The sequence below is a fragment of the Dermacentor silvarum genome, chromosome 9 (assembly GCF_013339745.2).
Source record: "Dermacentor silvarum isolate Dsil-2018 chromosome 9, BIME_Dsil_1.4, whole genome shotgun sequence".
Taxonomy (NCBI): Eukaryota; Metazoa; Arthropoda; class Arachnida; order Ixodida; family Ixodidae; genus Dermacentor; species Dermacentor silvarum.
In genome coordinates, this window is record NC_051162.1 from 22,229,631 (window position 1) to 22,240,954 (window position 11,324).

General features: G+C 42.7%; 1 pseudogene; it reads right to left on the bottom strand.

The window, feature by feature from the left end:
- Positions 1–5,970: 5,970 nt before the first annotated feature.
- Positions 5,971–9,335, bottom strand: LOC125939971 (putative nuclease HARBI1; annotated as a pseudogene).
- Between the last annotated feature and the right edge of the window lie 1,989 nt (positions 9,336–11,324).

Here is an 11,324-nt window from a genome sequence, read left to right on the forward strand (position 1 = left end):
AGCTGTATTTCTTCTGTTTAATATCAACTAGAATATCGGCTATCCCCGTTTGTTCTCTGATCCACACCACTCTCTTCCTGTCTCTTAACGTTACTCCTAAGATTTTTCGTTCCATCGCTCTTTGTGCGGTACTTAACTTGTTCTCGAGCTTCTTTGTTAACCTCCAACTTTCTGCCCCATATGCTAGCACCGGTATAATGCAATGATTGTACACTTTTCTTTTCAACGACATTGGTAAGCTCCCAGTCAGGATTTGGCAATGCCTGCCATATGCACTCCAACCCAATTTTATTCTTCTGCAAATTTCTTTCTCGTGATCAGGGTCCCCTGTCTGTAATTGACCTAGATAAACGTACTCCTTTACAGACTCTAGAGGCTGACTGGCGATCCTGAATTCTCGTTCCCTTGCCAGGCTATTGAACATTATCTTTGTCTATTGCATATTCATCTACAACCCAATTCTTACACTTTCTTGGTTAAGGTCCTCAATCATTTGTTGTAATTCGTCCTCAGTGTTGTTGAATAGGACAATGTCATCCGCAAACCGAAGGTTGCAGAGATATTCGCCGTTGGTCCTCACTCCTAAGCCTTCCCCGTCTAAGATCTTGAATACTTCTTCTAAGCATGCAGTGAATAGCACTGGAGAGATTGTGTCTCCTTGCCTCACACCTTTCTTCATAGGTATCTTTCTACTTTTCTTGTGGAGAACCAAGGTAGCTCTGGAATCCTTGTAGATGTTTGCTAAGATATTCACGTATGCCTCCTGTACCCCTTGATTACGCGATGCCTCTATGACTGCTGGTATCTATACTGAATCGAACGCCTTTGCATAATCTATGAAAGCCATATAGAGAGGTTGATTGTACTCCGCAGATTTCTCCATTACTTGATTGATGACATGGATGTGATCCATTGTAGAATATCCTTTCCTGAAGCCAGCCTGTTCTCTTGGTTGGCTGAAGTCAAGTGTTGCCCTGATTCTATTGGAAATTATCTTGGTGAATATTTTATACAATACTGAAAGCAAGCTTATGGGTCTGTAATTCTTTAATTCTTTCACGTCTCCCTTCTTATGCATAAGTATAATGTTGGCGTTCTTCCAGCTCTCTGGTACACTTGAAGTTGTGAGGAATTGCGTACAAACGGCCGCAAGCTTTTCAAGCATGATATCTCCTTCATCTTTGATTAAATCTACTGTTATTCCATCTTCTCCAGCAGCTTTTCCCCTGGTCATGTCTGTCAAGGCCCTTCTAACTTCATCGCTAGTTATAGAAGGAGCCTCTGTATCCGGTTCATCACTATTTCGAATGAAAGTAGCTTGGCTCTTTGGGGCACTGTACAGGTCAGAATAGATTTCTTCCGCTGCTTTTACTATGTCATCGAAATTGCTGATGATATTACCATGCTTATCTTTCAGTGCAAACATCTTGCCTTGTCCTATGCCAAGCTTTCTTCTTACTGACTTAATGCTGTGTCCATATTTTACGGCTTCCTCATCTTAACCACGTTATAATTTCGAATATCCCTTACTTTCTTGTTGATAAGTTTTGACAGTTCAGCGAATTCTATCTGATCTCTTGAGTTGGACACATTCATGTTTTGTCGTTTTTTTATTAGGTCCTTTGTTTCTTGGGAGAGCTTACCTACTGGTTGCCTTGGTGCCTTACCTCCCACCTCAATTGCTGTTTTGAGACCAAACTAGTTACGGTTTCATTCATTACCTCCATGTTATCTTCTTCTTTCTGTTCTAAAGGTGCATATTTGTTTGCGAGTGCCAGCCTGAATTGGTCTGCTTTTACCCTTACTGCGTCTCGGTTGGCCTGTTTCCTCATTAATTTCACTCTTTCTCTCTTCAAATTGAGAGAAATGCTAGACCTTACTAACCTATGGTCACTGCACTTTACCTTACCTAACACTTCTACATTATGCATTATGCTTGGATAGTGCAGATAGTGCAGCCTGGTATACGTATCCTTTAATCTGAAATAACGATTTCCTTCGCGCTTTGAGTTTTACTCACGCCACCATGAACAAAAATTTAGGGGACGCAGAGCAATGTAACGCTGCCGGCGCCGCTAAGCTGGGACTGCTGACCGCGGCGCCATTTATCGGCTCGCAGCAGAGCTACTCGGTGCGCCCGCGCGCTGCCGAACGCCCCCAGTGTTAACACCTAAATGTTCTTACACCATTCTTTATACGTAACCACACGGTAACGGTGACTGTGACGACGACGGCAGAAATGCGCCTGCTCTGTCCGTATAATTGCTATCGCTGTGAAATTAATCTGAGAAAACGTCGTCATCAAACGCCAGTCGCGTTCGGATACATCTGAGACGCTTGTGTGCATGATAAGTGACTAAAAAGAGTCCATCCCAAGAGGGATTTTCTGCGATAACCTTTTGTCAATGATTCAATTATTCATTTTGATTTCTCGTGCGCCACTTCAGTTGACAGGACAGACAGACAAAACATTATTTATTCAGGTGCATCTTAAGGATTAGAATTTCCGTATCTGCCATTGACCATTTTTAGAAATACTTTGTCTTCGCTGAGACACCTGGGGTGCGATCTTGTACGCGCTCCAAAATGGAACGGAGTCGGTCCGTTCCATCGAGCCGCACACGATTGGTCAATTTGAACCGTGAGCCGCATATGATTGGTCAATTTGAATCGTGACGATCAAATGGACCAATCGTGTGCGGCTCGATGGAACGGACCGCCTCCGTTCCATTTCGGAACGCGTACAAGATCGCACCCCTGGTATAACGTCGTGGCTAGGGGTCTTGCGAATAAAATTTCTATTGGGGGCGAGGACATGCAGTGGCATCGCTTGACATCAGCTGCCATAACGCACCGGAGCGCCGGCTTCAGCGTTGTCGCGTGTATCGGTTTTCGACACACTGCCGCAGAACGCCGGTGGGTTGTAGCGCACCAGCCTTGCTGGTTTAGCAGCAACTACGTTGCGCTACTAAGCACGAGGTCGTAACATGAAATCCCGCCCACGGCGGCACCATTTCAATAGGGGCTAAATGCAAGAACGCCCATGTGCCACGGATTGGGTACTCGTGAAAGAACCCCAAGTGGCCGAACTTGACACTGTGGCGCACTTGATAATCAGATCGTGGTTTTGCCACCCAACGCCCTAGAATAATATTTTTAAATGCGAAGCATTTCTTGGCGAACATTTGCTACTTTGACGGTATATATCTATCTATCTATCTATCTATCTGTCTATCTATCTAGCCGCCTACGACTTTGTGCTCTCATGGTCGTTTCGTGAACTTGCTACGTACCAAATTGGCATACTATGACAACAGTATATGACGAACATAAATAATGTGTCATAACATGAATGTCATGAAATGCGTGTCATGTAGGTCATGAAACAGCCGCCTACATCTCATGGTCGTTCTGTTAACTTGGTAGGTACCAAATTTGGCAAATTATGCGATGAGTGTATGACTAAAATAAGTGATAGGTCATGACTTAAAGCTCATGACATGCGTGTCATGTCGGACATGACAATGACCCAGCGGAAAAAATTAACACTCAAAAGCCATTGAACTGGGTTCGGACATGATTACTAAGGGAAGGAAATACTAAAGTATTCCGGTAGAAGTCATAGTCATGAGCATGACTCGGCAGAAATGACAATGACTCAGAGAAAAAATATTACCACTCAAAAACCACTGAGATGGGTTCTGACGTGGGTACTAAGTAAAGGAAACAATAGAGGATGATGGTAGAAGTCATAATCATGAGCATGACTCAGCAAAAACGTCAATGACTCAGCGAAAGAATATTAACACTCAAAAACCACTGAAATGGGTTCGGACGTAAGTACTAAGGGAAGGAAACACTAAAGGATGGTGGTAGGTGATAGTCATGACTATGACTCAGCAAAAATGACAATGACTATGCGAAAAAAGATTAACACTCATAAACCAATGAAATGGGTTCGGACGTGGGTACTAAGTCAAGGGAACACTAAAGGATGGTGGTAGGGCATAGTCATGAGCATGACTCAGCAAAATGACAATGACTCAGCCAAAAAATTTTAACACTCGAAAACCACTGAAATGGGTTCGGACGTGGTAATAAGTGAAAGAAAATTCATAGTCCCGAGCATGACTAAGGCCCAAATTCTGAAACGTTCCTTTCCTTCGACCATTTCCTATCCTTACTCAAGGAATCCTTCGTGCTTCCTAGCCTGAGAGGGTGCGCGAAGGGCGGCAGCGCATTCTGAAAGCGCCCCTCACCTGTCCTAAGGAGAGGACCGCCTCAACGAGGAGAGAAACGAATGTCGCCCGTTTGGGTCTGAGGGTTCTTGTGAACAATTGCAACTAAACGCCTTTATCAAGCCAAATAAATGAATGCTGGAATTATTATTTTAGCACAAAATATCTACGGAGACGTATCGATGCTTTCTTTGCTACTTTGGTTATTTCATCTAAACATTTTCAACAGAAAAGCACGAAAACGGATGACGTCTGGCAACAGCCCCCGCGTGATCGTTTCCCGCCGGCTCCGAAACGGCGTGTTTGTCGTCGTGTTTTGCCTTGAGCGGGTGTTGTCTCCAACAGCGCAGTCTAGAACCTAATAATGCCTGGAAAAGCGTATTTTACGGAAGAAGAAAAAGACTTATTGACGGAGCTTGTCAACCTACACAAGACGTGCCTCGAGAACAAACGTTCAGACGCGGTTTCAATACACGCGAAGGCCAGGACCTGGGACAAGTTGTGAACCGAGTATAATAGCCGGCCTCTCGTTCGTCCCCGCGACGTCAAACAACTAAAAAAGTTGTGGGACAACCTCAAGCAAAAGTGGAAGCGCGAGAAAGCGAAGAATATCCGCGACGTCATGGCCACAGGTAGGCTTTCCTCATTTGTTCTGAATTGGCAATGAGATATGGTATTTTACAGGAGGCGAGCCACCACCTCCACCCATGGACGAGCGCCTAGCGCAAATTGAGGCCATCGTGCCGCACCTGGCCGTCAGGGTTCCAAACCCGTTCGACAGCGATCGTCCTCTACGCCTGCCTGGTACAGAAACTGTGAATGACATCGTCAATGGAATGATACAAGCGGGCGGACCGGACGACAGTGATGACGGTAAGTCGAGACGCATGGCCGCGGTATGTGATGCTACAGAATGACTCGCACGGCACGTTTGAGGTGTAGTACCAGGTACGGATAACTCAGGCGGCCGCTACAACTTTCGATAAGCGTGCTCAACCTGTTAGTGACTGTGTTAACTACAACTGCAATATTTTTGCCTAGCGTGTACAATGCTACTTGCTGTGCTGTTGAAATAGCATGCTCAAATTTGAAGTTTGCCTAAAGTTCCTCGTAATTGAAACAAAAAGTGCTTTTAATATTCCTTTTTATTCAAGCAACATACAAGATTCATCTTTATTGTCTGAAAAGCCCACACATTATTTCCAATAATTTCCATAGCTGAAGGCTATTTGTAGGTCCAATAAAATTATAATTATACAAATTCATAAATTGTGAACACAGTAAGTATACACATCTGAGTGAAGATAGACACATCTTATGGATTACAGTGTGAAGTAGTCAAACCAAAGAGCCCCTGATCTGAGAAGACCCAGGCAGGAACACAAACATAGAACAGAGAAATACAGGATAACGGCTGAACGTACAGATGTTCATCTGTAATAAAAATTAGCAGTTGAAAAAGAAATTCGCCCTGGTCAAGAACGAATTTTTCTTTTAAATGATGTAGATAAACATTTTAAGAAAACATACACATCACACAACAGGAATAACTCATACACAGTTACGAAGCGGTTGCAAAAATGTACCAGTAACAAAATTGTTTCAAAAAATAAATGTAGAGACCTGTCGAGTGCCATGTCGAAACAGGCATCACAGAAACAGAAAAACAACATGGCCTGTATCATAAGTAACAATATTAGTTTTATTTAGCTACATAAGAATCTTTGAGCAGTGAAGGAAAGCTGTGTGCACTCCTAATTTCTACTGGCAATTAATTCCAAGTTTTAGCTTGAGTAGACTGAATACGACGTCTGCCGTAAAATACTCAGCCAGAAAATACCTTGGCTATCTCTGTAACATATAGCTGCACTCATGTTTATGAATCGTAAAGAATTGATTGATCAGCTGCTATTTTTATTGCAGATGCAACACTGGACCTGAGCGACAGTGATGGTTTCATCATGCAGTCAATGGGTCACAGCAGCCCCACACCAACTAGGAGCAGCCGTAGTGGACGTGCACAGACAAGTGTTGATGAAAACTGCAGGGTGGACGATGCTGCTGGTGGGTCAAGCACAGATACCCAAGCTGCAGCTCCTGACCCATTTGTGCCACTTATTCGCACTGGCCGAGTGGGCGTCTTGCAACAGGCGTTGGACACTGAGCTAGCCGCTCGGGTCGACGCAATAACCACAGAAAAAAAACACAGGGAAGCTGAACACAAAGAACGAATGAGGCTACTGAAGGAGGAGCATGACCTCAAAATGCAGGGTATCAGGGAGCTGCACGCCGACGAAAGGTACATGCGGAAGATGCAACACAGGATGCAGATTCGAGTGCTGAAACAAAACCAAGAAGTGCAGAAAATAAAACGAGAACTTCTGTTGAAACAAATGGAAGCACTTGACAGCACCAAGGATCACTAAATAAAAAATTTTTGCTATGTGTATTTTCAGTAATTTGCTTTCTTCAAAACATTTCACAGTAATTAAGTGAAGAACAGAGAACAGGGCTGCATTCGATGCAACACTGTACTCGATGGTGTTGAGTAAAAATAAATGGGGTTTAACATGACAAGAAATACCGAAGCTACGGGGGAGCCATTGTGAAGGGTTTTGGATTTATTTCAACTACATGGAGTGCTTAAATATGCATTGAAGCTCCAGTACACACAGTAATGTGGGCTCCTCGGGTAGCTAAACCTTCATGAGGAGGCTGCGTCATCATCTGTATGCCTAGAAGAAAAACATCGTTGGATGAGGCGGCTGCGCAATTGTGTGCCCAGTAAAGTGTCAGATTCATTTTGACTTTGGTCGTCTCCTGAACTTGAGTCATCATCTTCATCAATGGACACTGGACAGGGCTCCCGCATTGCACATGCAACATTGTGCAGGGCTGCACAAGCTGTAATGATGGCAACAGACCGGGGAGTGTCTGTGAGCAGTTTTGTCCGCAGGCATGGGAAGCGTCTCTTCCACACTCCGAAAGCCCTTTCCACGGTGTTCCTGGTCTTGATATGACTAGTGCTGTACCTGTACGAGAAGAAAACATGCAAGATATAGTAATGAGCCATCTTATTGCAGCTACATGCCAGTTACAGACCCTAGGAGTGTAGGTTGCTTTCACACTCAAACCTCAAACTCGTAACTTCGGTATTTACATGGATCTCTGCACTGATTATTTATTATGTTGGCAGGTGCAGTGATTATGTACATAAAAGCATCTCGGATTTCCCAGAAATCAGTCTCTGTCAATGTATTCCGCTACCTGCAGTTCCCATTGTATAACAACTTGGGCATGTAACCGTAGTACTGTTTTTAACAGTAGTACAAAAAAAGTATGCTGAAGGTCTGCATCAAAGTTGGCTACTGTGCACCACAGGCCAAGCTGAATATTACTTATTTAGGTGTTGCAAAACTTTATGTGCTCTACCTCTTTTCTGCAGCTGTGCGGGGGTTTCTGAGTGGTGGCATCAGATATGGCAGGCAGGCATAACCTTGGTCGCCCAGAAGAATGCCTGGCACAGCTTTTTGCTCGTAAAGCACCATCACTCTACTGTTCGAGAATATGCGGCTGTCATGAACCGATCCAGGCCAACTTGCAACTACATCCAGAAACTGTAACTCTGGTCCGGTGACAGCCTGCAAAAGAGAGCAATACAGATATTTGTGATGGGCGCTGCTAGTTTATGGCATAAAAAAGTATCAAATGTACAGGATGCGAAATATCGGCACATGCCCTTTCACCCTTTAGACGCCAATAAATTCTGTTGACTAAAAACTTGCTTTCACCACATTTCTTGCATATTCAGAATCATAAGGAGCATACAGCTGCACAATACATTAAGAATTTTCAATTCTTTAGTGAGTTTTGTCAAGTTTACAAACATGAACTCCATGCGAAAACACACTACAGGTGCATTACATACGAGAACATCAACTATTTCATATCTAGTAGCCTTGAAAAGCACTCATCCAGGCACTTGAATATTATGCCTGATGCAGCACACTGGGAAAAACAATAAAAGGAGTACACCCACTACATATGACATACTCGCACCGAGCAAACACACAACCGCCTACCTTTCCGCTCGTTTTACTAAAACATTTTGAACCCGTTATTCAAACTTGCAACACGATTCCAATCACAACAGTTTCATCTCATATGCGACACATTTTAAGTACCATTACTTTCATCAATGCTACTGCTGTTGACGCGTTTTCTTGGCGTACACATTTGCGTGCACAGCGTCTTAAAGGGTTAATGCTGCAGTTAAGGATCCCTGAAGTGTGATGAACCTGTGGAACGCAGTACATCTGTAGGCACCCTTATTACTATAGCTGATGAATCGTGATTAGATAATCTATTATTTTAAAATACGTATTTCATTTAAGTAAACGAGCCGGCCGTAACACAGAGGAATCACAAAGAGGAATAATACATTTCGCGAGTCGCAAGTGACAACTGCTTACGAGGCAGTTGCAACGAAAGTGTCCGCAAACTTCATGGCAATATCGCAACCGCTCCGTTTCTGCACAACGTTCATGCCAGGGTAAACATACATGATAACATAACATAGCAACAAACAAGAGGAATAATAATAAAAAAGACCACACATTTACCTGCACATTAATAGAGAAGTATCCCTTCCGATTCCGGTACACCTCGGCGTCATCCCCACCCGAACTGTCAATCGGCACGTGCGTTCAGTCGATGCATCCAGTCACACCAGGAAATCCGCCGATGTTGTGAAAGCGGGTCATCAACGATGTTGCTTCTTGAGCGTCAGGATGGCGCACATATTTCGGGAAAAGCCGTAAACACACGGCCTGCGTCGTCTCCCATATGCACCGCGACACCGATGGCTGCGACACATTGACCAGGTCACCTACAACTGTCTGCATTGCACCAGAGCCAAAAAATCGCAGGGTCATCAATAACTTCAACAACGCTGGAAGCGGCGTCCCTCTTCCATCCGTGTTGTCTTGTAGTTGTAAGTCGGACATCATCGTGAGCACGGACGTTTTCGAGAACCGGAATCTGAAAAGGAACTCCTCGTCCGAGTACACTTCCATGGGGTTCACCTTGTCCCGAAGGCACCTCACTCTTGGGGAATATTCAATTCAAGTTTAATCCATTTTTCTTGAGATACACAAAAAAATGGAGGAGGCCTGAACAAAAAGTGAAACTCTGTTCACTTGACGGGGATTCAGGCCCCCTTTACAAGGCATATAGCAAAGCAGTTGATGTGGAACACACACACACACACAAAAAAAAACACTCATTATGCGTTATTACGCTAACAAAGCATTCCGTGTCCCTTTGTTTTTATATGTATAAAAAAATCACTTAGTATGCATACTCACAAAAGAAAAAACACGAAACACCACATGTTACATTTCTGAAACAAGAGAAACATTAAATATTCTTCTTTACACTAGTTTCATTACATTAGTACAGAATTTCATTACACTATAGAAACACATAAAATTGAAAGAGAAGAAACGCATATTTTTCACAGATGTGCACTACTCAATGGATACAAAAAAATTTCTTAGTGTTTTCTTACTGGTAGATTCAATGAATATTTGATGCTCAATCAAGTAGTTTAGGAGTTTTGGCAGTCTGTAACAAAGCGTCTGCTCACTCATATTTAATCGAGTGTGTGGAATAATCCACTTTTCAGTATTACGGAAAGGGTAAGGGTGAGTTTTTTCCTTAAGTTCAGCTAATGTATGTAATGTTCCATCAGAAAATTTAAGGCATTGTTTGTATCTGAGGGCTAAATTGTATGCGTAGAAGTTGTGAGCAGGAACCACGCAAAACCGTGTAAATAGCGGTCCTGTGTGTGCTCTGTAGTGTTCTCCAGCTATGTGACGGATGGCTTTATTTTGCAGTACGTGTAATCTATTTATGTTTGTTAGTGACGTGGTGCCCCAAACAAGAAAAGAGTAGCTCCTTTGAGAGGAAAGTAATGCATGATACAGCTGTAGTTTGACACTACTCGGAAGTAAAAATTGTGATTTTGCGAAGACACCTACGGTTTTGGAAAGGCGACCGACGAGATGGTTGATATGTGTATCCCACGACAAATGTTTATGAAAGTAAACTCCAAGAGTTTTGACAGCGTCAACAATCTCTATGACGGAATTATCCAGAACTAGAGGGTCTGTTAGTGTGAAATTTATTTGGGGTAGTGAAAATACGATAGCTTTTGTTTTGTTAACATTTATTTGTAAAGAATTCAAATTGCACCACGTGCTAAGACTTTTGAGAACATCGTTTATGTCACTAGTTGTATTATGTAAATTTTGTGAACGAAATAATAGTGTCGTATCATCTGCATATAAGACATATTTAGGTGTTTTATTAATATTTGTGATGTCATTTATATAGAGATTAAACAATAAGGGACCTAAAATACTCCCTTGTGGAACCCCTGTATTTACGGGTTTACATGACGATGAGTATCCATTGATTTCTACACATTGCACCGTACACAACACCGTACAACTGTAGTTTTATTAGCAGTGTTTGATGATTCAGTCGATCGAACGCCTTCGAGAAGTCTATGTAAATGCCTATGACTGATTGCTTTTCCTCGAATGCTCTGAGAATGAAGTCTTTCTGAGTTAGAAGTGCAAGTTCTGTGGAACGGCCGCTGCGAAAGCCAAACTGAGCGTCATTAAGTATATTGAATTTATTAGTGAACTTCGTTAATCTTGTCAAAATTATTTTTTCTAGGCCTTTAAAAAAATGGGCAATATGGAAATGGGTCGGTAATTAGAAAAGTTATTTTTGTCACCTCCTTTAAATATCACAACCACTTTTGATATCTGCATTTTCTTTGGAAAGACGCCGGTACTGAGCACTAAGTTATAAATATTGCAAAGATGTGGTAAAATAATGTCTATTACATATTTAACTGGTCTTATCTGTATCCCATCTATGTCACAAGCTGCACTATTTTTAAGGGAGTGAAATATACCAAAGATTTCATTATCATCTGTAGGACTGGGATATATACTGCTATCGTTTTTATTTATTTCGTTTGCTGCCTCTGGGTGATGCGTACTAACCGCTAAA